The sequence below is a fragment of the Salvelinus alpinus genome, chromosome 5, assembly GCF_045679555.1.
Source record: "Salvelinus alpinus chromosome 5, SLU_Salpinus.1, whole genome shotgun sequence".
Lineage (NCBI taxonomy): Eukaryota > Metazoa > Chordata > Actinopteri > Salmoniformes > Salmonidae > Salvelinus > Salvelinus alpinus.
This window is the reverse complement of record NC_092090.1, coordinates 83,601,082-83,627,556: the sequence shown is the minus strand read 5'-3', so window position 1 is coordinate 83,627,556 and position 26,475 is coordinate 83,601,082. Positions and strand designations below refer to the sequence as shown.

The window sequence follows — 26,475 nt, the reverse complement described above, 5'->3', positions numbered from 1 at the left end:
TGTGTATATGTATGTGTATGTGTGTATATGTGCGTGTGTGTGTATATGTGCGCGTGTGTGTATACGTACGTGTGCATGTGTGTGGTAAATTGATTTAGGCCTAGCTCTTCATCTCTCCTTTTGCTCGGTAACTCCAAATTCTAGTTCCATTAGGTCCACGAAATTGAAACTGCACTTTCACTTTTGTCCCCAAAATGGGACGTGAGATGAAGAACGTTCTGTGTTTTTCCAGGAGAAACCCAGGAATAGAGCTGTTGTTTCAGAAGACAGCGAGTATTTCTGATGCACTCTATTTTGTCAGTAATGATTTCCCTATGCTCCAGAAATAGCAATGATTTCCTACATTTTAAATTGACAGTTTCTGATTATTCTATTGGACTCAAATGTGTCATAAAGGGCTTTATGATAAATGCCATTCCAGTGAGATTCACCTGAGAAATGTGGTGTTCTAAGGTGTTTGTTTTACCTGTAGCTTCCTAAAGAACTAATGGCGTCAGATGCGAATCGCTGTGTGTCCACGGCTAAACGTGTGATATTTAAAATGAATCACCACCATGTGCAATTGAGCTGCACCAGTACACTCGCCACGAGAGAGAGTGAGAATCAATTTCGCAGCCGTGCCACGTCAACACCTGAAACTAAATTGCACACTGTTCTATAAAGCCATCGAACAGCACATCAGAGCACACAGAGAGCCATAACACAGACTGAAGCTACATCAACACGCGGCTGTGCAGAATACATGGTGTAGCACAGCCCAGTGGTTAGTTTAGTATCTCTGGTTGTGTGGATGTGTAGTGTAATGCTTGGGAACTGTGGTGAACAATTCAATTGAAAGGCCATCAAAGGAGAAAGGAGCATTTGTCCAGTGGTGTAAAGTACTTAAGTAAAAATACTTCAAAGTACTACTTAAGTTGTTTTTTGGAGTATCTGTACTTTACTTTACTGTTTATATTTATGGAAACTTTTACTTTTACTTCACTACATTCCCTGACACCCAAAAGTCTCGTTACATTTTGACAGGAAAATGGTCCAATTCACATACTTGGTCCAATCACTAAACACAAATGCTTTGTTTGTAAATGATGTCTGTGTGTTGGACTGTGCCCCTGGCTATCAATTTTTTTTATTTCAATGGTGCCGTCTGGTTTGTTTAATATAAGGAAGTTGAAATGATTTATACTTTTACTTTTGGTACTTAAGTACATTTGAGCAATTAATTCATATAAGGAAGTTGAAATGATTTATACTTTTACTTTTGGTACTTAAGTACATTTGAGCAATTACATTTACTTTTGATACTTAAGTATATTTAAAACAATAAAATAATACTACTCAAGTAGTATTTTACTGGGTGACTTTCACTTTTACTTGAGTCATTTTCTATTGAGATATCTTTACTTTTACTCAGGTATGAAAATTGAGTACTTTTTCCACCACTGCATTTGTCTCATCAACAGGGCTAGTGTTCACAGAGCAACACTTTCTTATTGGTAGTCCCTTCCTGTTTTATTCCATTTGGTACCAAATGAACACGACCCAAGGGGAAATATCACTCATGTCATGCTGCAAGGACACTGATTATGTTTTTGTGTTGAATGGTGCCTTGGCTATACAGTATAAAGATGCAGGAGTGTGGGTGTGTAGGCTCATGTATTATTATGTTTGATATTATGTTTGATGTGTTCTCTCGTATGTAGGTGTCCACATTGATTCTCTGCATGTCAGTTCAAACACACACACACAGCAGGAAGGCTGTTTCCATGGTTATTGCACTGTATTACCTAACAGGATATTCAGCATCTTTTTATCCTTTGCTCTGTTAACCAACATTGCCTCTCCCCATCCCACCCCCATGCTGTTTCATAATAAGGGTTACTTGCACTGACTGGCCGACAGGTGTCCATAAATCTGCTATCACATACACTTTGTGAGTTAATAAGATCTTTAGATAAAGAATGATAGGAGTTCAAGGCCCTGTCACTCTCCATGTCTCTCGATTTCTCTTACATTCACTCAATCATCTCTCTCGTTTTCTTTCTCTCACATCAGCCAGGTCACCCGTGATACAAGTCAGTATTCGACGTCCATCCATGTCTGAGGATGTCCGGAGATGACGTGCACTAGGGGCAACAGTGAGAACTGTTACCTTCAAGTAGTTTTGGTTTTGCTACAGCATTGGGGATGGCAGATGAGTGCAAGTATCTGCCTCTGATTCCAAAGGTTGCAAGTTTGAATCCAGCAATAGAAGTTATTTCTGAGACTTTTGTTTTAAGCATATCCCAAACCTTAACCCTCACTTTAACCGTTCAGAGTTAATGCCTAACCTTAAGCTTGAAGAGTTAGTGCCTAAACTTAACACTAACCTTAAACATTTGGAGTTAATGCCGAAACTTAACCACTTCTGCATTTTAAGTTTGCAACAACTTAAACATTTGATGTTTGATAAACATGGATGAACGTATAATTCTGACGTGAGACTGTGAGAGCTAGTTGCTTGCATACTGCACATTGCCTCTTTATCACCCACTCTCTTGTATTGTATCTCTCCTTACCTTTTCATTTGTTTCTGGCTCTCTCCCCCACCACCACCTCTCTCTCTCTCTCTCTCTCTCTCTCTCTCTCTCTCTCTCTCTCTCTCTCTCTCTCTCTCTCTCTCTCTCTCTCTCTCTCTCTCTCTCTCTCTCTCTCTCTCTCTCTCTCTCTCTCTCTCTCTCTCTCTCTCTCTCTCTCTCTCTCTCTGTCTGTCTCTCTCTCTCTCTCTCTCTCTCTCTTTTTCTCTCTCTCTGTTTTTCTCTCTGCCTCTCTCTGTCTCTCTCTGTCTCTCTATTTCCCTCTGTTCTCTGTGAGGGGGTCAGGGTTATCACCTCTCATGTTCTCAGGCAGAATGGCCTTGCCACTCCTGATTAGCAGTCGCTCGGGCAAGCGGCTAGTGCGGCTTAGTGAAGGCCTATGGGAAAAAGAGCTGCTTATTCTACCCTCAGGAAATGGATTGGAAACGATGGGGCTAAAACAAGCGCCCTCTATCACACACACACACACACACACACACACACACACACACACACACACACACACACACACACACACACACACACACACACACACACACACACACACACACACACACACACACACACACACACACACACACACACACACACACACACAGAGATGCACACGCACACACGCATGCACACACACACAGAGATGCACACACACATGCACACGCACACACACACACCTTCTGTCCTCTTCTTATTTTAAAATGTGATGTGGCATGGTACATTCATTGTAAGGTGATTTAAGGGGCTGGCTAATCACACCCTGTTGCCAAGGATTAATGTTTGTTTGTTGTGGTTGGCAAACAGCCTATAGTCAGGGTTTAAGTAAATGCCTTCCCTTCCCCTTTGAAAGACGGGCTTTACGGCCCGTTTAGATTTCTTTATCAAATCAAGTGTTATATATATAGCAAATTTCAACACAATGCGCTTCACAAGAAAAAAACAAATAAACAATGAAAAGAAAGACTGAAATATTTACTACATAAGAAACATAAGAGGACAAAAACAATTTAAAACTGAAAGACAAAAAAAAGCACCCTAAGGAAAAGCAAAGCTAAATAAGTGTGTTTTAAGATCTATTTTAAATATGTCCACATTTTCGGCCCCTTTCAGGTTCTCTATGACAAGCCAATAAAGTCTGTAACTCAGTGTACACTCTAAAGGGGCTGACAAAATGAGCACAGCTCTCTCTCACTAATGCTGTTAGCTAGCCCACTGACAGATGTGTGGCTGATTAAAAAGACCCATCCTCCTCTCCTCCGTCCATCCCTACCTCAAATCACATTGGATTTGTCACATGCGCCGAATACAGCGGGTGACACGAGGAATAAAATACACAAGAATGACGCTACATACAGTGCACAGGAGGTTGGTGGCACCTTAATTGGTGAGGACGGGCTGGTGGTAATGGCTGGAGCGGAATCAGTGGAATGGTATCGAATACATCAAACACATGGTTTGATGCCATTCCATTTGCGCCGTTCCAGCCATTGTTATGAGACGTCCTCCCCTCAGCAGCCTCCACTGATACAGGGATTACCAGTACCTGATCAATATGCAGGGGTATGAGGTATTTGAGGTAGATATGTACATGAAGGCAGGGTAAAGTGACTAGGCATCAGGATAGATAATAATAAGGTATTTGAGGTAGATATGTACATGAAGGTAGGGTAAAGTGACTAGGCATCAGGATAGATAATAATAAGGTATTTGAGGTAGATATGTACATGAAGGCAGGGTAAAGTGACTAGGCATCAGGATAGATAATAATAAGGTATTTGAGGTAGATATGTACATGAAGGCAGGGTAAAATGACTAGGCATCAGGATAGATAATAATAAGGTATTTGAGGTAGATATGTACATGAAGGCAGGGTAAAGTGACTAGGCATCAGGATAGATAATAATAAGGTATTTGAGGTAGATATGTACATGAAGGCAGGGTAAAGTGACTAGGCATCAGGATAGATAATAATAAGGTATTTGAGGTAGATATGTACATGAAGGCAGGGTAAAGTGACTAGGTATCAGGATAGATAATAATAAGGTATTTGAGGTAGATATGTACATGAAGGCAGGGTAAAGTGACTAGGTATCAGGATAGATCATAATAAGGTATTTGAGGTAGATATGTACATGAAGGCAGGGTAAAGTGACTAGGTATCAGGATAGATCATAATAAGGTATTTGAGGTAGATATGTACATGAAGGCAGGGTAAAGTGACTAGGCATCAGGATAGATAATAATAAGGTATTTGAGGTAGATATGTACATGAAGGCAGGGTAAAGTGACTAGGCATCAGGATAGATAATAATAAGGTATTTGAGGTAGATATGTACATGAAGGCAGGGTAAAGTGACTAGGTATCAGGATAGATAATAATAAGGTATTTGAGGTAGATATGTACATGAAGGCAGGGTAAAGTGACTAGGTATCAGGATAGATCATAATAAGGTATTTGAGGTAGATATGTACATGAAGGCAGGGTAAAGTGACTAGGTATCAGGATAGATAATAATAAGGTATTTGAGGTAGATATGTACATGAAGGCAGGGTAAAGTGACTAGGTATCAGGATAGATCATAATAAGGTATTTGAGGTAGATATGTACATGAAGGCAGGGTAAAGTGACTAGGTATCAGGATAGATAATAATAAGGTATTTGAGGTAGATATGTACATGAAGGCAGGGTAAAGTGACTAGGTATCAGGATAGATCATAATAAGGTATTTGAGGTAGATATGTACATGAAGGCAGGGTAAAGTGACTAGGCATCAGGATAGATAATAATAAGGTATTTGAGGTAGATATGTACATGAAGGCAGGGTAAAGTGACTATGCATCAGGATAGATAATAATAAGGTATTTGAGGTAGATATGTACATGAAGGCAGGGTAAAGTGACTAGGTAACAGGATAGATCATAATAAGAGTGAAATAAAGAACACAGTAGCAGCAGCATATGATGAGTGTAAAATCAAATCAAATTCAATTGGATTTGTCACATGCGCCGAATACAACAGGTGTAGCCGTGAAATGCTTAATTACAAGCCCTTAATCAACAATGCAGTTTTAAGAAACATAAGAGTTCAGAAAATATTTACTAAATAAACTGAAGTGAAAAAAATATGCAGTACCAGTCAAAAATTTGGACACAACTTTTTCTTTATTTTTACTATTTTCTACATTGTAGAATAATAGTGAAGACATCAAAACTGTGAATTAACACATATGAAATCATGTAGTAACCAAAAAAGTGTTAAACAAATCAAAATATATTTTAGATTTTAGATTCTTCAAAGTAGCCACCCTTTGCCTTGATGACAGCTTTGCACACTCTTGGCATTCACTCAACCAGCTTCATGAGGAATGCTTTTCCAACAGTCTTGAAGGAGTTCCCACATATGCTAAGCACTTGTTGGCTGCTTTTCCTTCACTCTGCGGTCCATCTCAGCCCAAACCATCACAATTGGGTTGAGGTCGGGTGATTGTGGAGGCCAGGTCATCTGATGCAGCACTCCATAACTCTCCTTCTTGGTCAAATAGCCCTTAGGTGTGTTGGGTCATTGTCCTGTTGAAAATCAAATGATAGTTCCACTAAGCACAAACCAAATGGGATGGCATATCGCTGCAGAATGCTGTGGTAACCATGCTGGTTAAGTGTGCCTTGAATTCTAAATAAATTACAGACAGTGTCACCAGCAAAGCACCATCACACCTCCTCCTCCATTTTTTACGGTGGGAACCATACATGCGGAGATCATCCATTCACCTACTCTGCGTCTCACAAAGACACGATGGTTGGAACCAAAAATCTCAAATTTGGACTCATCAGATCAAAGGTCAGATTTCCACCGGTCTAATGTCCATTGCTTGTGTTTCTTGGCCCAATCAAGTCTCTTCTTATTATTGGTGTCCTTCAGTAGTGGCTTCTTTGCAGCAATTTGACCGTGAAGGCAAGATTCACTCAGTCTCCTCTGAACAATTGATGTTGAGATGTGTTTCTTACTTGAAATCTGTGAAGCATTTATTTGGGCTGCAATCGTAGGTGCAGTTAATGAACTTATCCAGGTAACTCTGGGTCTTCTTTTCCTGTGGCAGTCCTCATGAGAGCCAGTTTCATCATAGCGCTGGATGGTTTTTGCGACTGCACTTGAAGAAACTTTCAAAGTACTTAAAATTTTCCACATTGACTGACCTTCATGTCTTAAAGTAATGATGGACTGTTATTTTGCTTTATTTTGCATATTTGAAATTCCACAAATTAACTTTTATCAAGGCACACCTGGTAATTGAAATGCATTCCAGGAGACTACCTCATGAAGCTGGTTGACAGAATGCCAAGAGTGTGCAAAGCTATCATCAAGGCAAAGGGTGGCTACTTTGAAGAATTTGTTTAACACTTTTTTGGTTACTACATGATTCCAAATGTGTTATTTCTTAGTTTTAATGTCTTCACTACTATTCTGCAATGTAGAAAATAATAAAACTTAACAAAAAACATGCAATGATTTGGTGTGTCCAAACTTTTGCTTGGTACAGTATATATAGAAAGAAAATAATTTAACACAATAAAATAACAATAACGAGGCTATATGCAGGGTTGTACCGGTAGCGAGTCAATGTGCGGGGATACAGGTTAGTCAAGGTAATTGAGGTAATACGTACAGTTGAAGTCGGAAGTTTGCATACACTTAGGTTGGAGTCAATAAAACTCGTTTTTCAACCACTCCACAAACAAACTATAATTTTGTACTGTATCACAATTCCAGTGGGTCAGAAGTTGACATACACTAAGTTGAATGTGCCTTTAAACAGCTTGGAAAATTCCAGAAAATGGATGTCATGGCTTTAGAAGCTTCTGATAGGCTAATTGACAACATTTGAGTCAATGAGTCAATTGGAGGTGTACCTGTGGATGTATTTCAAGGCCTACCTTCAAACTCAGTGCCTCTTTGCTTGACATCATGGGAAAATCAAAGAAAATCAGCTAAGACCTCAGAAAATAAAATTGTAGACCTCCACAAGTCTGGTTCATCCTTGGGAGCAATTTCCAAATGCCTGAAGGTACCACGTTCATCTGTACAAACAATAGTATGCAAGTATAAACACCATGGGACCACGCAGCCGTCATACGGCTCAGGAAGGCATTCAAAAGTATCTATATCCACAGTAAAACGGGTTGTATATCGACATAACCTGAAAGTCCGCTCAGCAAGGAAGAATCCACTGCTCCAAAACCGCCATAAACTGCACATGGGGACAAAGATCGTACTTTTTGGAGAAATGTCCTCTGGTCTGATGAAACAAAAATATAACTGTTTGGCCATAACGACCATCGTTATGTGTGGAGGAAAAAGGGGGAGGCTTGCAAGCCGAAGAACACCATCCCAACCGTGAAACACAGGGGTGGCAGCATCATGTTGTGGGGGTGCTTTGCTGCAGGAGGGACTGGTGCGCTTCACAAAATAGATGGCTTCATGAGGTAGGAAAATTATGTGGATATATTGAAGCAACATCTCAAGACATCAGTCAGGAAGTTAAAGCTTGGTTGCAAATGGGTCTTCCAAGTGGACAATGACCCCAAGCATACTTCCAAAGTTGTGGCAAAATAGCTTAAGGACAACAAAGTCAAGGTATTGGAGTGGCCCTGATCACAAAGCCCTGACCTCAAACCTATAGATAATTTGTGGGCAGAAATTGAAAAGAATGCGCGATCAAGGAGTCCTACAAACCTGACTCAGTTACACCAGCTCTGTCAGGAGGAATGGGTCAAAATTCACCCAACTTATTGTGGGAAGCTTGTGGAAGGCTACCCGAAACGTTTGATCCAAGTTAAACAATTTAAAGGCAATGCTACAAATACTAATTGAGTGTATGTAAACTTCTGACCCTGTCACGCCCTGACCTTAGAGAGCCTTTTTATGTCTCTATTTGGTTTGGTCAGGGTGTGATTTGGGGTGGGCATTCTATGTTTTTGTTTTCTATGATTTTGTGTTTCTATGTTTTGGCCGGGTATGGTTCTCAATCAGGGAACGCTGTCTATCGTTGTCTCTGATTGGGAACCATACTTAGGTAGCCCTTTTCCCTCCTTTCAGTGTGGGAAGTTGTCTTTGTTTGTGGCACTATAGCCTTAAGCTTCACGGTTGTTTTTTTTGTATTGTTCATTGTTTTTGTCGGCGGCATCCTAATAAAAAGGAATATGTACGCTCACCACGCTGCGCTTTGGTTCAGTTCTCATTCGACGGCCGTGACAGACCCACTGGGAATGTGATGAAAGAAATAAAAGCTGAAATATATAATTCTCTCTACTATTATTCTGACATTTCACATTCTTAAAATAAAGTGGTGATCCTAACTGACCTAAGACAGGGAATTTTTACTCTGATTAACCTCTAACGAGCCTCTACCCCGGGTCCGGGATCACCCCCCACCCCCCCACACACTGATTAGCATAGCTAGCATAGCTTCACAAGTAGATAGTAGCATCTAAATATCATTAAATCACAAGTCCAAGACACCAAATGAAAGATACAGATCTTGTGAATAAAGCCACCATTTCAGATTTTTAAAATGTTTTACAGGGAAGACAAAATATGTAAATCTATTAGCTAAACACGTTAGCAAAATACACCACTTTTCTAACTCCATCAGTTTCTTACTACTTCAGGTGCTATCACCAATTCGGCTAAACTAAGATATTGATAGCCACTAACCAAGAAAAAACCTCTTCAGATGACAGTCTGATAACATATTTATGGTATAGGATAGGTTTTGTTAGAAAAAAGTGCATATTTCAGGTAGAAATCACAGTTTACAATTGCACCGACCATCACAAGACGACTAGAATTACTATAGAGAGCAACGTGTATGACCAATTTACTCTTAATAAAACATTTCATAAGAATAGACAAAGCATAGCAATGGAAAGACCCAGATCTTGTGATTCCAGACAATATTTCAGATTTTCTAAGCGTTTTACAGCGAAAACACAATAAATCGATAAGTTAGCATACCACATGTGAAAACGTTACCAGAGCATCGATTCCAGCCAAAGAGCGCTATAACGTAATCACCGCCAAAATATATTAATTTTTTCACTAACCTTCTCAGAATTCTTCCGATGACACTCCTGTAACATCATTTTACAACATACATATACAGTTTGTTCGAAAATGTGCATATTTAGCCATACAAAACCGTGGTTATACAATGAAAATAGTAGCAACTCAAGCATCAAAATGAGGGACGTCAGCTTTCAGAGTGATCTAGTTTAATCGAAAGCTAATCATATACTTGACTAAAAAATACAGGGTTGACAGGAATCGAAAGACAAATTAGTTCTTAATGCAACCGCTGACTTACATTTTTAAAATTATCCTTACTTTTCAATACAGGGTTCGCCAAGTGACGCGATAACAAACAAAATGGCGAAATATGCGTTTAAAATATTTCGACAGAACAACGATTTATCATATTAAATATTGCTTACTTTGAGCTGTTCTTCCATCAGATTCTTGGGCAATGTATCCTTTCTATGTTGTAATCTTCTTTTGGTCGATAGATGTCCTCTGTCCTTCGAAATGTCCACTAACAACGACCGAGACCCCGAAACGTTCCCAAAGCTAGAAAGTGCACGACAAAGAAATTCCTCAGAATCGCACTAAACGGATATAAATTGCTATAAAACGGTTCAAATTAACTACATTATGATGTTTTTAACAACTATAACGAGTAAAAACATGACCAGAGAAATATTGCTGGCTAAACAACGATTTGGAATGAGGCAAGTCCGATGTCCTTCACGCTTCAGGCGCGCGACGAGAAAGGGAGGTACCTCCACGTTTTGTTCTTTTATAGTGGCTGTGATTGTGCAATCGACTCCATTCAAAACGTGATGACGTACAGACACCCAGAGGAAGACGTAGGCAGTGTCGGTTTCTTCATAGCATTCACTGTCACCTTAAAAACAGACTCCAGATCAGGGGTAAACATTTCTGAAATCTGACCCCTGTCATGAAAAGTGCTGTAGATATAGTTCTGTACCACTCAGAGACAAAATTCCAACGGCTATAGAAACTAGAAAGTGTTTTCTATCCAATAATAACAATAATATGCATATTGTACGATCAAGAATTTAGCACGAGGCAGTTTAATTTGGAGACCAAAATATGCTAATGCGGAACAGCACCCCCTATAGTTCCAAGAAGTTAAATGTCAGGAATTGTGAAAACGGAGTTTAAATGTATTTGGCCAAGGTGTATGTAAACTCCCAACTTCAAATGTGTATTGATATTTTTCTCATTTGATGGCTCAGCGGAGATCGTAGCAGGACTTCTTGTACTTGTTCGTGTCCTCAACCGTAGCCTCAGGGTTGGCTGCGATAGCGCTGTTCTCTGTGTTAATCCAGGGTTTTTGATTGAGGAAGCAGTGAACCTTCACTGTGGGGACAACGTCGGCGATGCATTTCCTAATGAAGCCGTTGACTGAGGTGGATAGCTCACCGATGCTATCGCCGGTGTCCCGGAACATATTCCAGTCCATGCTAACAAAGCAGTCCTGCAGCATAGCTTCCAATTCGGATGATGATTTCTCTACGGAGCCTCAGGGTTCTTCATGTTTTGAGCTTCTGCTTGTAGACAGGAAGCAGGAGTATAGAGTACCATGATCTGATTTGCAAAACAGGGGAGAAGGGAGGGCATTGTATGCTTGCTTGTGGGTAGAGTAACAGTGGTCTAGGACTTTATCGCCACTAGTGGAGAAGGAGACATGCTGATGGAAGTTGGGCATCATGTCTCTTAATGACGTGGAATTAAAATCACCGGCAACAAGAAAAGCAGGATCTGGGTGCATGGTTTCCTGCTTATTTATAGCTTCGTACAGTTCATATAGTGCCAGCTTGATGTTTTTCTTGTCCTGAGGTGGAATATATACAGCAGTCATGATAACAGATGAAAACTCTTAGGAGGTAGAAGGGTAGGCATTTGACCATTAGGTATTCCAAGATGGGTGAACAATGGGTCGAGTCACCACACTATTTGCTGTTGATGAAGAGGCATACCCCCCCCCCCCCCCCCCTATGGATTTTCCTGAATCCATTGTCCTCTCTGCTCTGTGAATGGACAATACATCGAGTTGGATAGCCATGGGGGGTATCTTGTCCAACATCCATGTTTCAGAAAAGCAGAAAATATTGCAGTTACGATAGTCCCGTTGATAGCAAATCTGCGATCGGAGGTCAACCATATTATTATCAATTATGTTTGCCAATATAATGGAAGGAATAGGTGGCCGGTTTTCCCTTTGCCATTATCTCGCCAGGACTACCCCTCTCTGGCCTCTTTTTTTGCCGGCGTTTCCTCGTGGGTAGCCCGAAAATTGGGTCAGAATTACACAGAGCCCACGGCAGATGAGTCGAATTTGAAGTTGATGCTGGAATTGAGGTTAGTAACTGACGATTTGATGTTCAAAAGTTGTTGATCATAAGAAATAATAGCGGATACATTTTGAGCAACAAATAAAAAGATAAACGTCAAAAGAATCACAGAATAGCAAAGTTGGGTCGGAGCTCACGAGACAGCAGCCATACTGTATGACACCATCGTACAGATTGAATAAGCTAGAAGGCCCTCCTCTGAAGTGGCCACGTCCTCTCTAGGCCCAGGGTTGAGGGTAGGTTTAGGTGAAATACATACACATAGCTCAGCTCATGAGATGTTGATGACAGGCACCTGGAGGCCTGGGTCTAGAACTTTCATTGAGAGAGATGTTTGCAACCCACCCCTCTATTCTATCCCTTTGTCGAGTACCAGCTTGCATGCTTCCAATGCAATGACCTTGACCAGAGTGGGCCTATGAAGGAGCGATAGTGTGAGAATATGTGCGTGTGTGTGTGTTTGCGTGTTTTTATCTGTGTGTGTGTGTGTGTGTGTGTGTGTGTGTGTGTGTGTGTGTGTGTGTGTGTGTGTGTGTGTGTGTGTGTGTGTGTGTGTGTGTGTGTGTGTGTGTGTGTGTGTGTGTGTGTGTGTGTGTGTGTGTGTGTGTGTGTGTATGGGTACATATGTGTGTGCGTAATGAATCGGAGACAGTGCATGAAGTTTATGTCAGGGTAGTGTCTGTGTCTGTGTTCTAATGAGTGTGTGTACACTTGACCCATCATGGTGTATTTCAGATCATCTCCTGAAATCTTCCCCATTAAAGCATTACAACAGCTTCCAGGTGTTTTCACACATTATTGTCCACCTTTCCACCTGTCCCCACTCTGTGTAAAAGCATTCAGGTCACAGCAAAATCAACAGGAAGGAAGACAACCATTTGGGGTTTTATTTGGGGTAAAAGGACCTTGAATTCTCCTCTGGTGAGGCATATTAGATGCATTAGGAATGGAATTTCAACACGACAAACACATCCTCACGACGCTTAATTCATTACAAGTTCATTAGAAGAAAACCAACGGAATTCTTAATCTGTTTGTGTGTCCTGTTTATAATTTCACAAACACTCTTGCTCAGAGGAATAGAGTACTGTCTGGCTTTTGTTTTGATGTTGGCATCTATTTTGTGGCATATTGAACATGGGAGTTTCAAGAATAGGAAAGGCTTTGTCTGAGAGTTTCTATAATGTCCTTGTAAAGGGCTTTGACTTTGTGTCATATCATTAGCTGCTCTCTCCACTCCCAATCCCACTGTTGACATGGAAGCTGGTGATGCTGGCCACCTTATGAATGAGACTGAGGAACTGATCTCATTCTATAGGACCATTAGGCTAGTGTGTCTGCAGGGTTCCTCAGCTCTAATTGGCTCTTTGAAAGTCACTGCTCGCAGATTCAGCCTTCCTGACCTCCCAAGAGACCGATCACATTCTGACTGTGGATTCTAACTGGGCCTGTCACAAAATCTGTATAATATTCCCAGTAGAAGTTGTATATAATCTAAATCTGAGTTAACACAGACCATCACACAGAGAACATCTACACTTGTCTCAACTGGACTGGTTCAGATTTGATCAGTTGTGTTCTGATTTTAGAACTTTGAGTTCTCTTGAAATCTGAGACTCTAGATAAATTGAACACATTGAATCCTCAAAACTCAGAAAATCTCAACTGGATTTCATTACCTGGCCACACTGCTCGACTCAATAATATTTTTCATGTTGTTTAACTTGATGGGGTCAAGATGCCATCATTACTTTGCCCAATTGTACACTAGTAGAATGCTATAAGTATAATACACATTCGATGTCTATGGCTAACTCATGATACGTTGCCAAATATACTTTTTTCCCTCCCAGCCATTTCTTGGAATGGAACGTTTCTCAGAGGGCAGGTCGGTTGGGGGTAGCTGGCGAGGTCAAGCTGTAACACTGCTCTTTTGTAGTGCTGGTTTAGAACCTGTCTGTTCTTGGTCTCCTAATCCAGGGATTATACAGATTTAAAGTAATCTGGGCAGGTTTTAATTAGTCTGAACAGCGGGGAGACCAGGAAAATAATACTCTAATCTGCACTAATTTAAATCCTACTCAAACAAACACACGTACACAGGGAATTGAGGGAAATACACATAACACAGTAAACACACCTACTGAATGAACAAACATAGTGCTCTGGCCTTCTTTGAGTTACGACCTGTTAACACAAACACACACACAGGTATAGACGCGCACACACACACCTATGGAGATAAGAGGAAAGAGAAAAACTGTAAGTAAGGGATAAACGCCGACGTTCTGTACATTACCTTGGAAATAATGGACACCGCAGCGGAACGAGGCGGAACCGAGTTCATTATTCCAAGGTAATATATAAAACGTCTGCGTTTATCCCGATTACCAAAGTTACCAAAGAAAACAATACTAAAGCAGAAATGTTATAAGCAAATTCATACTTTCTCATCTTTTGGTTGCTAGAGACCCGACCCAGTCGTTCGTTCGATTACAGTAGTTCTATATTTAAGGACGAGACCCAGTTGTTCACTCTACAGTATACGGTGCATTTGGAAAGTATTCAGACCCCTTGACCTTTTCCACATTTTGTTATGTTACAGCCTTATTCTAAAATGAATTAAATAAAAACAAAAATCCTCATCAATTTACACACAATACCCCATAATGACAAAGCGAAAACAGGTTTTTGCAAATTTTTGCACAATTATTCAACATTTAAAACAGAAATACCTGATTTACATAAGTATTCAGATCCTTTGCTATGAGACTCGAAATTGAGCTCGGGTGCATCCTGTTTCCATTGATCATCCTTGTGATGTCCACCTGTTGTAAATTCAATTGATTAGACATGGTTTGGAAAGGCAAACACCAGTCTATATAAGGTCCCACCATTGACAGTGCATGTCAGAGCAAAAACCAATCCATGAGGTTGAAGAAATTGTCAGTAGAGATCTGGGGAAGGGTACCAAAACATTTCTGCAGCATTGAAGGTCCCCAAGAACACAGTGGCCTCCATCATTCTTGAATGGAAGAAGTTTGGAACCACCAAGACTCTTCCTAGAGCTGGCCGCCCGGCCAAATTGAGCAATCGGGGAGAAGGGCCTTGGTCAGGGAGTTGACCAAGAACCCGATCGTCACTCTGACAGAGCTCCAGAGTTCCTCTGTGTAAATGGAAGAACCTTCCAGAAGGACAACCATCTCTTCAGATTCAACTTTATTATCCCACCAGGGGGAAATTAATTTGGTCATGTGCTTAAAAAGAACCTTTTAGGGCTAGGGGTCTCGCTAGCGGGAGGACGCGCAATTCAAACAAATAATCATACAAATTATGAATATTAAACATTTAGGTACATATAAGTGTCTTATATCGGTTGAAAGCTTAAATTGTTGTTAATCTAGCTGCACTGTCCGATTTACAGTAGGTATGGCAGCGAAAACATGCCATGCGATTGTTTGAGGACGGCGCCACACATCAAAATATTTTTCCACCAGCACAGGTTTCATAAATTCACAAATAGCGATTAAATATTCACTTACTTTTTCAAAATCTTCCTCTGATTTGTCATCCAAAGGGTCCCAGTTTTAACATGTAGTGTCGTTTTGTTAGATAAAATCCTTCTTAATATCCCAAAAAGTCTGTTGAGTTAGAGCCATCGATTTGAGTAATCCACTCCTTCAACATACAGAGAAAGGAATCCGAAAATCTACCCCTAAACTTTGTTTCAACAAGTCAAAATATGTTTCTATTTACTCCTCAGATACCCTAAAATGTAATCAAACTATAATATTTCTTACGGAAAGAAGTATGTTCAATAGGGAACTGATTTTAGCAGGTGCGTCCTGTCTTCATGGCTCGCAAACACGAATGTCCAAGACTGTGTCCTTCTACTAAAACTGTTATTTCTTATTCGTTTTGGAAGTTACAAGCCTGAAACCTTGAACATAGACTGCTGACACCCTGTGGAAGCCATAGGAATTGCATCCACGGAGCAAATTTTCCATATAACCTTATACTTACCATTGTAAAAGTATGGTCTCTCTCAAAAAATAAATTCGGGTTGGTTTTTCTTTGGATTTTCTCCTACCATATCTATTGTGTTATATTCTCCTACATTATTTTAACATTTCTACAAACTCCAAAGTGTTTTCTTTCCAATGGTACCAATTATATGCATATCCAGGCTTCAGGGCTTGAGCAACAGGCAGTTTACTTTGGGCACGTCATTCAGGAGGAAATTGAGAAAAAAGGGGCCTAGTCCTAAGAAAAACAGTACATAAATGAAAAACACAGAAACTACACAAAATAATGCTATAGCTACATTTAAAGTGAAAGTGCAATATACTGTATACTCGAGGGACCAACATACAATTTATTATACAGCCTAATGGATGTTGGAATTTTGAAGAAGTCTCTTTCCCCTTGTCCGGCTGCTGCTGTGACTGAATTTTGAGTGAAGGGGATGAGTACTGTCCTGCAAAACGTTTTCAAGTTTTAGGAGGATGAGTTTTGTGTACAGGTTGGTGGCTGATATTTGATCTATACCAATTATCTTTCCTGCCGTTTTAATCAAGCGCTGAAGCTTGACTTGGTCTTGCAATCGCATGTTTCCGAACACGCATATCAGACCAAAGGATAGCACACTCTGAAGGACAGATTTATAGAACATTTGTAAGATATGGCGGTCAACATTAAAATGGTTCAGTTTGCTTAAAACAAAACTTTATTTTCAGCACTCCACCAATCAGGCATTTATGGTAGAGTGTCCAGACGGAAGCCACTCCTCAGTAAAAGGCACACAACAGCCTGCTTGGAGTTTTAGCTTAATCATTATGGGGTATTGTGTTGATTTATGAGGGGAAAAAACGATATAATACATTTTAGAATAAGGCTGTAACATAACAACATGTAGAAGTCAAGTTGTCTGAATACTTTCCGTATGTTCCGTTGCCATGCTAGGTGGCAACGTTCTTATCCTTTGCTTGCTAGCTAGCCAGATAGTTACGGCTAACACAGTCACGACCTCTGCAGCCAGAATAACAGAAAGTTGCTGCATTTACGTTTGTTTAAGTTGTGTTCTATTGATATTAATTTGGATACATCCATAACAATGAGCTGACGGTGCCCAATTTTGCCTGCCATAGTGCCTTTTCATCAGGACACTCGTCGACACTGTTCATTACGAGGAGATCATATTGCATATCAAACACTAGGTTAGAAGCTGGTTAAATAGTATGTTGCTAGCAAATCTGCCAATATGACAAATTCATTCAAAAAATATCAGTTGCTGAAAACTGGTCGAAGTACAAATTTAATGTGGGAGGATTTGACAGAAACAATATGTCGCTGCTAAAACAAATCAATTGCTAGCTAGCTAGCTATGTTTTTCTTCATTGGAACTGTGTTTACGTTTGTTTTAGTTCAAACTATATTGAACTAAAACAGACAGTGGCTTCTTGGAAACAACCCCGAATTCATGTTAAAACCCTTTCATTTCCAAAATGAGACATGTAATTACAACCTGGTTCCACATATCATGCATCCATGTGTATGCGCATATTGCGTCATGATTGCAAGGTGTCCCGATATCTTTTCCAACTGTCCTGTGATCTGGTTTTAATGTCCTTTCTAGAATGCCCTTCTATCAAATCAAATCAAATGTTATTTGTCACATACACATGGTTAGCAGATGTTAATGCGAGTGTAGCGAAATGCTTGTGCTTCTAGTTCCGTCAATGCAGTAATAAGCAACGAGTAATCTAACCTAACAATTTCACAACAACTACCTTATACACACAAGTGTAAAGGAATGAAGAATATGTATATAAAAATATATGAATGAGTGATGGTACAGAACGGCATAGGCAAGATGCAGTAGACGGTATAGAGTACAGTATATACATATGAGATGAGTAATGTAGGGTATGTAAACATTATATGAAGTGTCATTGTTTAAAGTGGCTAGTGATACATTTTTTTCATACATTTTTACATTGTTAAAGTGGCTAGAGTTGAGTCAGTATGTTGGCAGCAGCCACTCAATGTTAGTGGTGGCTGTTTAACAATCTGATGGCCTTGAGATAGAAGCTGTTTTTCAGTCTCTCGGTCCCTGCTTTGATGCACCTGTACTGACCTTGCCTTCTGGATGATAGCGGGGTAAACAGGCAGTGCCTCGGGTGGTTGTTGTCCTTGATGATCTTTATGGCCTTCTTGTGACATCGGGTGGTGTAGGTGTCCTGGAGGGCAGGTAGTTTGCCCCCGGTGATGCGTTGTGCAGACCTCACTACCCTCTGGAGAGCCTTATGGTTGTGGGCGGAGCAATTGCCGTACCAGACGGTGATACAGCCAGACAGGATGCTCTCGATTGTGCATCTGTAAAAGTTTGTGAGTGCTTTTGGTGACAAGCCGAATTTCTTCAGCCTCCTGAGGTTGAAGAGGCGCTGCTGCGCCTTCTTCACCATGCTGTCTGTGTGGGTGGACCAATTCAGTTTGTCCGTGATGTGTACACCGAGGAACTTAAAACTTGCTACCCTCTCCACTACTGTCCCGTCGATGTGGATAGGGGGGTGCTCCCTCTGCTGTTTCCTGAAGTCCACCGTCATGTCCTTTGTTTTGTTGACGTTGAGTGTGAGGTTATTTTCCTGAAACGAGTTTTCAACAACAATGTGGTATAAGTAAGGGATAAACGCAACATTCTTATCCCTTGCTTGCTGCTAGCCAGCCAATTTGCTATGGCTACACAGATACTACCTCTGCAGTCAGAATAACAGCAGTTTATTCCGTTGCATTAGTTTACGTTGTTTATCCCGCTTATACCACAGTTGCCATAGAAAACAATACTAACTTGTTTTTATATGAAACATTCATTTCTGTTGAAAACCCCAATTGTTTGCATATTCAACTTACACACAGCTCTGACACACACACTTACCCCACCAGACATGCCACCAGGGGTATTTTCACAGTCCCCAAATCCAGAAAAAATTTAAGGAAGCATACAGAATTATATAAAGTCATTATTGCATGGAACTCCGTTCCATCTCATATTGCTCAAATGAACAGCAAACCTGGTTTCAAAAACAGAGAAAGCAACACCTCACAGCACAATGCCTCTCCCCTATTTTACCTAGATATTTTGTTTGTATGTATTGATATTTAGGCTGTGTGCATTTTGTTAAAAAAAACATGTTTTATGTTGTTCTGTCCTTGAGCTGTTCGTGTCTATTAATGTTCTGTATTATGTCATGTTTCATCGTTTCTAGCTGCTGCTTTTGCAACAGCTAATAGGGATCCTAATAAAACCCCCCAAAATACCAAGAAGCACACATTTACCGCTAGAAATATGTTTGTCGATATTTTCATTTATATAAGCGAATTCATACTTTCTCATCATCTAGAGACGCGACTCAGTCATTCGTTCAATTAGTTTGATATTTATGGACGTGACCCAGTCGTTCGTTCTTAATGTTCCATGGCAACGTTCCTATCCCTTGCTTGCTAGCGGGCCAGCTAGCTACGGATAACACAGTTACTACCTCTGCAGACAGAATAACAGCAAAGTAGCTGTTTTCAATTGACATTCATTTGGATACATCCATAACAATGAGCTGATGAAGCCTGATTTTGCCTGGAATAAGAAACGTTTGCCTTCTTGTCAGGACACTCGTCAACCCTGACTGTTCATTTCGAGGAGATCGCATTGCATATCAAACACGGGTCTAGAAGCTAGTTAAATCGTTTGTTGTCTTGCAAATCTGCCAATATGACAACCGAATTCAAAAATATCAGAAGCTCAAAACAGCTGGTCAAACTAGAAAAACGTGGGAGGATTTGACAGCTTTAGTGGCAGAGGGGACAGGAGAATTTTATCACTCACTGCGTTTACAATGTATCCAATTTCATTTTGTGCGGTTGTTTGTTTAGCTTTCTGTAACTTTGTAACAAGTACGGTCTGCATGTGTAGGCGCATATTATTGGCTCATGATTGCAAGGTGTCCCGAATTCTTTTTCAACTGTTCCATTATCTGGTTTTAATGTCCATTCTAGAATGCCCTTTCCATACAATCAGAAATGAGTATTCAACAATGCTGTGGTATAATGTTATAATAATCTGGCTAAACCCAAGAAGAATGTCTCCATTACTCAGAAGTGCTTTGTGGTGTCAAGAGCTGTTATGTGCTGCTCACACACACCAGGAGCTGTACAGTAGCTGTGGAGGCCGGAGACAGACAGGTGTGGTGTGCACCGATAGAGAGGACACACTGCAGTGAATATCTGAGTGACATGGTAGTCGGGCTTAAATGGCCACTCTCCCTGGTGGGCCATCTCCTTGAGGGAAAGATGCCCAACGCCACTACAGACATAACTGGAAAAAAGACATATTCAAGCATTCATAGTGGAGGGGAGACTTGTAGTGTTGTTACAGTAGAGAAATGTCAGCAGTTGTATTGTTGTCATACATGTTCCAATTGTGCATGTTTGTATGTGACTGTATGTGTGTGTGTGTGTGTGTGTGTGTGTGTGTGTGTGTGTGTGTGTGTGTGTGTGTGTGTGTGTGTGTGTGTGTGTGTGTGTGTGTGTGTGTGTGTGTGTGTGTGTGTGTGCATGCATGATGGAAATGAACAGAGTTCCTTCTCTGATACCGTAGTGAGGGATTTGTTGTTTTTGGGGGCTTGTGATTGGACATACGGGGGGGGGGGGGTTGTCCAGGCTGTGGACCTTCAGCAGTGGGTCTTTCTGATCAGGCTAATCCCCCTACAACACCAGACACTCACACACACACACACACACACACACACACACACACACACACACACACACACACACACACACACACACACACACACACACACACACACACACACACACACACACACACACACACACACACATTCCAGTGGGCTCATAGAGCCACAGTGGCTCTGGTTTAGCCCTAATGTCCTTAGGCTGCGGGGTGGACTGGACTGGCCTGGTGTCAGGATCCAGTGAGGTTGTGAGGTTTAGAGATATAGAGATTCTCTCAGCTCTTGCCCTGCTTTTCACAGGACGCTCCCATCAATGCAGCACAGCAACACACTCAGGTAAGTGTCTGACTCAGGTGTACTGTTTTTGATGTACTTTATTCTAGTCCGACAGAGTCCCTAGTGAAGGTTCTGATGCCAGAACTTACCGTATTCTAATAACAAAGAAGTGCTTTTTATTTAATTAAAATTTTCTTCAAAGAGGGTCTGAATAGGCTTATCTCTCACCACTGATGTAGTCTCATAGAGAACAGTACAAAAATAACAAAAATAACGCAGAGACATGAGAGGAGAAACTGTTGTGAATTCTCACTGTGGTGCAGATTTTTATTGAATGGTATTTTGATGTAGCCTAGACCTAACTACCGCAAGAAACTGAAAATGATTTAAACAGAAGGTTCTAATTGTTTTCGATCCACTGTCTTTGCTCTGTATCCCAGAAATGTTTCTATATTCAGTTCAATTGCTGCAATTTGTATTCATTAGGAAATTATTATTTTATCTAATTTTTTCAGGAGATTCTGTTTGCTAGTTGCCTTCCTTTGAATAATTGATGTACCTTTCTACGAACATAATATTATTTAATTTAGTTTTAAAGACTGTTGTGGACACAGGAGAGAGCATGAATGATTATTATTGTGATTTAAAAAAGTGTAGTCCTCTCAAATGAAAAGCATACTGTTCTGACCATAACTCAATGTTAAATAATTTAGAAAAAAATATTTGATATCAAATAGACAACAGAACATCTTTTTTTATTTTACCTTTATTTAACTAGGCAAGTCAGTTAAGAACAAATTCTTATTTACAATGATGGCCTACACCGGCGCCGCTGGGCCAATTGTGCGTCGCCTTATGGGACTCCCAATCACGGCTGGATGTGATACAGCCTGGATTCAAACCAGGGACTTATATGACCCCTCTTGCACTGAGATTCAGTGCCTTAGACCACTGCGCCACTTGGGAGCCCACCTTTTTATGTGTTTCCCTGTATGCTAAGCTAAAGAGTAAATGTGTGTGGTAAATGGTTCTGATGAAGACATAGCAGTGATGGTGTAAAGTCTAAAAAGTTCAACACACACCTATTAAGGTTGAAGTTATTTATTTCATTATTTTTTCCCCAATGCTTTTCAAGACACAGAAATGTTTTCGCATGTATCTTCCTGAGTCATGAGTCACGTAACTGGGATAGTCAATTGAAAGAAGATGCTCACCCAAGCAAGCAGTGTGTCTTTTAGTATGGATATCATGAAAGAAGCACAATGAAAATTGTACTTTGACGTTAATTGGAATCTTCCACTGTCTGCATTTGTTCTAAGATAAAGGAAAAGTCATGGAAAAGACAAAGAAAAGTTTAATGATACTTTATTTGATATACTGTACATGGTAATTAAAACGTGTGAAGTGCAATTGAGACAAGTAGCTAAGAATCTAATCCTATGGCTCAGTGCTTCCACCAGCGCTCCAATTAGTTCCACAGCAATTCAGTTACAGAGAATATTTTTGCACAGTAAGAAAACAGATGAAGAGAAATCCATAATTTCAGTGAGATTTCTCCCGAGTTCAGACGTAGTTCTCTTTTTATTGTTATTTTTCATTTTCATGAAGTTAAGTACAAATAGCATTCTATGTCAACCAAAGAAGAAAAACATGTTGCATTCCTGCTCAATATAGTGTGTTAATGTTTGCCTTGACTCTTATTTTGGAACAGATCAGTTAGACAGTTGGCTGTTCATTTGATGTGGTGTTTGAACAGACTCCCCACTAGTATTAGTAATGAAAAAGAGAGGGAGAAACAAGGAGAGGGAGAGAGAGAGGGGGAGAGGGGGTGGAGAGAGAGATAGAGTCTGTAATGTAGTCTAGACCCATGACAGGTTGTCTGATTTCCCTTACTCACAACCAAGACACTACCCACAGCATAGGCAGCCAGCCTGATAGACACACACACACACACACACACACACACACACACACACACACACACACACACACACACACACACACACACACACACACACACACACACACACACACACACACACACACACACACACACACACACACACACACACACACACACCGTCTTTCCCATGCCTTGGCACTAGTTGGCAGACGTCAGGTATGCACCCCAGAGACAAAGCTTAATTACACAATGGGGTTTGGGCCACCCCATCATACCATGTCAAAACTCATAAACAAGACCAGTGAGACGGAGACAGAGAGAGAAAGCTGGGGGGAGACAGAATGTTCAATATACTAGAGAGAGAGAGACACAAAGAGAGAGAGAGAGACATAGAGAGAGAGACACACAGAGAAAGAGAGAGACACAAAGAGAGAGAGTGACATAGAGAGAGAGAGCCACAGAGAGAGAGAGCCACAGAGAGAGAACCACAAAGAAGATCGTGGAGGGTCTCCTTTTCTATCCCAGTGGTGGTTTTCTGTTGTTTGAGGCTTTGGCACAGGTTGTGTTGTGTTTTCTGTGTTGTGTGGTTTTCTGGTCTTATCTTCTTTTTACTGAGAACACGAGAGCAGCGCCAGTAGGCTCATGCCAGCACTGTCACGCCAAATGTTGTCAAAAACGGGAGGGAGAGATCTACTTTGTGCTTGTGCGCAGCGGCGTATGAATACATTGGTCGCAGCCTGTCGGGGGAGGGGAGGGGGGCTGCTTGCTGAGTCATCGTGGTCAGGTTGACCTGTGTAAAGTGGCCCCCCTACCCCTCCCCTTCCCGTGGCTTGACTTGTTCAGAGTAATGGTTAATCGTGGGAAGTCTGGTGTTAGGGTAAGTGTGCCTGTGTGGAGGGAGGCCTGTCTGGGGGTTGGAGGTCGGTGCCGGAGGGGGTTTTGGCGTGCCGTGGGGAGACAGGGCCAGTCAGGCAGAGAGACAGTGTGTTGTTCTTTTTCCGACGGAGGGGAAAAGCCCTGTACAAGCAGAGCAGGGAACAAGGGACGCAAATTCTCCCGGAATAAAAGCAGAGAAAAGTCCTCCTTTTGTTTTGCCTTGTGGTGTTCCTGCCACAGCTGCTGTGGGTTTTGGGAGGCTCGGTTCCCCTCCTCCAGTGTCTTTTAGCTGTCCTGTCCTGCTGTCGGGAGGCGACAGAGTGTTCCCGGACACTCCTACCATCATGCTCATCTCCACAACACCTCATGTCCACTAACACTTCCTGTGTGGATGGGGTCAATGTGCATCTTTGTACAGGAAATGCTTTCACATTATATCCCCCCAGCGGTGCTGTTGGAGTCCAGGCTCTGTTCACCAGGCTCTAGCAGGGTATAATTGACTCTCTCCCTCAGACCCTGCAGTAGACATGACAGCCGCATGCCCCGACACACACACTTGTTTCCATTGGCTGTCAGTTGTGCTGTAATCCCATTGAAATGAGGAAATGTTCCATATTCATGGACTCCGCAGGAGCAGGATGAAGAACTTCACATATCTGAGAAACTCAAACAGAATTTACTGCCTGGGTGCACAGACCATCCGCTTACTCTCTGCACTTTATCTCAATGGGGAAGTGCCTGTGTTGATAAACTATACTGAACAAAAATATAAACGCAACATGCAACAATTTTAACAGTTTTACTCAGTTACAGTACATATAAGGAAATCAGTCAATTGAAATACATTTATTACACCCTAATCTATCATTTCACATGACTGGGAATACAGATATGTGTCTGTTGGTCACAGATACTATAAAAAAAAAAGGTAGGGGTGTGGATCAGAAAACCAGTCAGTATCTGGTGTTACCACCATTTGCCTCATGCAGTGAAACACATCTCCTAAGTATAGTTAATCAGTCTGTTGATTGTGGCCTGTAGAATGTTGTCCCACTCCTCTTTAATGGCTGTACAAAGTTGCTGGATATTGGCGGGAACTGGAACACGCTGTCGTATACGTCGATCCAGAGCATCACAACCATTTTCAATGGATGACATGTCTGGTGAGTATGCAGGCCATGGAAGAACTGGGACATTTCCAACTTCCAGGAATTGTGTACAGATCCTTGCGACATGGGGCTGTGCATTATCATGCTGAAACATGAGGGGATGTCGTTGGATGAATGGCACGACAATGGGCCTCAGGATCTCATCACGGTGTCTCCGTGCATTCAAATTGCCATCAATAAAATGCAATTATGTTCGTTGGCCGTAGCTTATGCCTGCCCCTACCTTAACCCCACTGCCACCATGGGGCACTCTGTTCACAATGTTGACATTAGCAAACCACTCGCCCACATGACGCCACACGTCTGCCATCTGCCTGGTACAGTTGAAACCGCTATTCATCTGTGAAGATCACACTTTTCCAGCGTGCCAGTGGCCACCGAAGGTGAGTGAAGACAGATCAAGACCCTGGTGAGGATGACGAGCACGCAGATGAGCTTCCCTGAGACAGTTTCTGACAGTTTTTGCAGAAATTATTTGGTTAATCAAACCCACAGTTTCATCAGCTGTCCGGGTAGCTGGTCTCAGACGATCCCGCAGGTGAATAAGCCGGATGTGGAGGTGATGGACTGGTGTGGTTACACATGGTCTGTGGTTGTGACGCCAATTGAACGTGCTGCCAAAATCTCAAAAATTACGTTGGATGCGGCAACCGCTCTGATGGACATTCCTGCAGTCAGCATGCCAATTGTACGCTCCCTCAAAACTTGAGACATCTGTGGCATTGTGTTTTGTGAAAAACTGCACATTTTAGAGTGGCCTTGTATTGCCCCCAGCACAAGGTGCTCCTGTGTAATGATCATGCTTTTTAATCAGCTTCTTGATATGCCACACCTGTCAGGTGGAAGGATTATCTTGGCAAAATATAAATGCTCATTAACAGGGATGTAAACAAATTTGTGCACAACATTAGAGAGAAATGTGCTTTTTTTTCATATGGAACATTTCTGGGATCTTTTATTTCAGCTCATTAAAACATGGGACCAACACTTTACATTACGTTTATGTTTATATCTTTGTTCAATGTATATCAAATATTTGCATTTGAGTGTGTGTTAGTTTGCATGGTTGAGATCGCATGCACATGTTTGATAGTCATTTCCAACACTCTGTTTTTTTTTTACCTTTATTTAACTAGGCAAGTCAGTTAAGAACAAATTCTTATTTACAATGACGGCCTACTGGGAAAAGTGGGTCAACTGCCTTGTTCAGAACAACAGATTTCTACCTTGTCAGCTCTGGGATTCAATCCAGCAACCTTTTGGTTACCGAGCTGACAAGGTAAAAATCTGCCGTTCTGCCCCTGAACAAGGCAATTAAACCAATGTTCCTAGGCCGTCATTGAAAATAATAATTTGTTCTTAACTGACTTGCCTAGTTAAATAAAAGTAAAATTTAAAATTTAAAATTACTGGCCCAACGCTCTAACCACTAGGCTACCTGCTGCCCGTTTTAAGACCTCAAATTATGCATCTTAAATAGGCCTAGTCGATATCAGATAGGAAAC

The 26,475-nt window shown here is 41.2% G+C and overlaps 1 protein-coding gene across 4 annotated transcripts in view; it reads left to right on the top strand.

Moving 5' to 3' along the window:
- The window catches only part of LOC139577055 (transient receptor potential cation channel subfamily M member 3-like), a 193,360-nt gene that overhangs the window by 60,772 nt on the left and 106,113 nt on the right, over nucleotides 1-26,475 (top strand). The window lies entirely within an intron of this gene.